Here is a 3511-nt window from a genome sequence, read left to right on the forward strand (position 1 = left end):
TATAATGGAATATAATGCTGTCACCGACTGCTAAGTGTATGATAGGATTATTGCCATGGTGACGGCTAAGTGCATGACAGAAACATCACCATGGTGCCATAAAGCATGCTGCAATCTGGAAATTTCTTGAAATTCCACAGCAAGATCATTTCTGGTTTCAGCGTGAATTCCATTTATGAATTCTACCAGTGTCATGGTGCTTTCTCATCATGACTCTTCCATTTATCAGGGGCATAGCTTATCGAAATATGAGAGTTAAATTTGTTGCATGTCCCATATCAGGTTCTGTGTTCAGGACTTTGTGTGCATGGCTTCATTCAATGGATGCAAAAGTGCCATATGGAAGATACCAGTATTTTGTTCTCATTTAAAGATGGAAAAAGAAAAAATAAGAGATTTTAATTGTCCTGGGTCATGCTTCTATTTTAGGATGACATGCTTCTATTTTAGGAAAGGAGACAACTTGTCGCATTTTCATAATAATTGCGGCCTCCACTGGGGTGGCTTGAAACGTCAAGATGTCTAGGACAGTTTCATTGGGCCAGATGTTTCGGGCCTTTGTTCTGGCTTCCTGTTGAGTTCTTCATTTCTTCCTACATACCAGATTGGACATGTCCAACATTGCTTTCTCATTTACATGTGTGATGTCTGAACAAAGGTGACCATCACCTCCAGGAACATCCAGGATCTCTCACTGCTCTCTCTCTCTCTGGTCAGACTTCCTATATGCAACTGGCTAACCCCAGAGTGAAAATTCCAAGAGACTTATGAGGTAGCCTCAGAGGTTACATAGTCTTATTTTGCCATATTCTGTTGGTCAAGAGGGAGTTACAGGCCCAGGCCAAAAAGAAAAGGACAGGGGATCTAGACCCCCCACTTCTTAACTAGAAACACCTCAAGTAATTTGTGACCATTTCAATCCATTATACAAGGTTTGTTAGATCCAGAAACCCTTACTTCACAATACCAACCTTGGGTAAAGACACGGTAGACTATTTCTCAGTGGGGAGAATTTTCCCAAACTGCCAACATTCCTTATAGAGTGACCACACATAGGTGGAGTTCTGTAGAAAACAGGGGGGATTTGGTGTAGACCCTTATTGCCCCAACTCCATTTTCCATGTTACATTTCCCAAGAGGGAGAAGTGTTAGGTTATTACTTTCAGCTTCTCTAACTGCCTCAGTTCTCTCTCTTTCTCTTCCCCTCTCAATTTCTCTTCTTCCACCAAATGATGGGAAATTGTTTGGTGAGAGCTCAGGAGTGGTTTTAGTCTTTGGCTCCCTCAGGACCTGCCTGCTCTCTTGTCTAAGATAAGAGTTCTTTCCTCCTCCATGTGGTCAGCCTATGAGGGTGGTGAAAACAGTGGGTGGAGGCCACTTTCTAGATGGAGGCTGCTTAGACTGTGAATTCAAGGAGAAACTTCCACACATCTTCAGATATAAGCCAGCATTTATATTTTAATGTATATGTGGCCTTGTGTCTCTTTTTTAATTGACTTGGAGTCTAGAACTCAGAGTGATGTGAGCAATTGGCCTAGTGCTAACCTCAATCTCTCTTGAGGTGAGACTACTAAATATTGAATGCATTGGGTTTATATTGAATTTTCCCCCATTTTACAAATATAAAAAAAACGATATAATCTTTCATAAATAATAATGTGTCTTTTTAAATTACAGGTTGTTTTACTTGTTATTTTCATACTATATCATTCAAAATTTCCAGAATGGTGTTGCAAAATAATACTGGTACTGATTTAGTTTTTTTATTATTCTAAATATCAATATTGTTTTACTGATAAGGAGTTAAAAATATATATGTATATATCTTGTTACATAGAAAAGAACCTATATGAGAAATACATTCCCCAATTTAGAAAGGTATGGGCCATTTTTCTTCTTATTACATTTATAACTAGATGAATATTTAGGGGCACGTTTAGAAATTCTAAAGTACTAGAGCAGTGATGGCGAACCTTTTGAGCTCGGCGTGTCAGCATTTTGAAAAACCCTAACTTAACTCTGGTGTCGTGTCACATATAGAAATTTTTTGATATCTGCAACCATAGTAAAACAAAGACTTACATTTTTGATATTTATTTTACATATTTAAATGCCATTTAACAAAGAAAAATCAACCAAAAAAATGAGTTCGCGTGTCACCTCTGACACGCGTGTCACAGGTTCGCCATCACTGCCCTAGGTCATGATCCCTCACACTCTCAAGTGCCCCTGACACCAGGGCATCATGGGTTGGCCATGGGGCAGAAGGACAGCTATGTGGGCAACAAGACCCAGAGCAAGAGCAGCATCCTTACCCTGAAATACCTCATGAAGCATAGCATCATCACAACAGGGATAAAATAGAGAGGATCTGGCATCACACCATCTACAACAGCAGTTCTCAACCTGTAGGTCGAGACCCCTTTGGCGGACGAACGACCCTTTCACAGGGGTCGCCTAAGACCATCCTGGATATCAGAGATTTACATTATGATTCATAACAGTAGCAACACTACAGTCATGAAGTAGCAACGAAAATAATTTTATGGTTGGGTCACAACATGAGGAACTGTATTTAAAGGGCCAGAAGGTTAAGAACCACTGCTCTACAACAAGGTGCATGTGTCCCCCAAGAAGCACTCGGTGCTGCTGATCGAGCCCCTCCTGAATCCTAAGGCCAGCCGTGAGAAGACGACTCAGATTATGTTCGAGACCTTCAATATCTGGGCCATGTATGTAGCCAGCCAGGCTGTGCTGTTCCTGTGTGCCTCTGGCCACACCACTGGTATTGTTATGGACTCTTGGGATAGGGTCACCCACACTGTGCCCAGCTACGAGGGCTACACCCTGCCCCACGCCATCCTGTGTCTGGACCTGGCTGGTCAGAACCTGACCCACGACTTCATGAAGATCCCCAGGAGCGTGGCTTCACCACCACCGTGAGCAGGAAATCATGTGTGACATCAAGGAGAAGCTGTGCTATGTTGCCCTGGACTTCCAGCAGGCCATGGACACCACCAGAGTGCAAGTTCTGGATATGGACTGGTGGCTCCATCGTGGCCTTGTTGTCCACCTTCAGCAGATGTGCATCAGCAAGCAGGAGCATGACCAGTCGGGCCCCTCCATCGTCCTCCGCAAATGCTTCTAAATGTGCTGCCGGCGGACCAGTATCATTTGCTGCGTGAGCTGATCAAGCCTGAGTTTGAAATATACACCTGGCAAATGTGTGTACTGCATGCTGGCCTGGTGAAACTGGGATAAACCTTTGAAAATAAATTGTCCTGAAAGCTTGTATCTTATCTCAGCATTGGATGGTAGACCTGATTGCTGACTGTGACCTTGTATTCAAGTTAACTGTTTCTTTGGTACAAGTTTAATGTCCTGTACATATCTTTGATTTAAACCCTGTACATGCAGTCGGTCACTCGGTGGTCAAAACGAGAACATATTTCTGCATGAGAAATCCAGTGGCTTGGTGAGAATCGGTGAGACTGCACAATCCCAATGTGTG

General features: G+C 42.7%; 1 pseudogene; it reads left to right on the forward strand.

Moving 5' to 3' along the window:
• Window positions 1-2256: 2256 nt before the first annotated feature.
• On the forward strand, window positions 2257-3148 carry LOC138997096 (actin-1-like; annotated as a pseudogene).
• The last annotated feature ends 363 nt before the right edge of the window (window positions 3149-3511 follow it).

The sequence above is a fragment of the Myotis yumanensis genome, unplaced genomic scaffold, assembly GCF_028538775.1.
Source record: "Myotis yumanensis isolate MYYU_CA2020_CCGP unplaced genomic scaffold, mMyoYum1.0.hap1 SCAF_18, whole genome shotgun sequence".
Lineage (NCBI taxonomy): Eukaryota > Metazoa > Chordata > Mammalia > Chiroptera > Vespertilionidae > Myotis > Myotis yumanensis.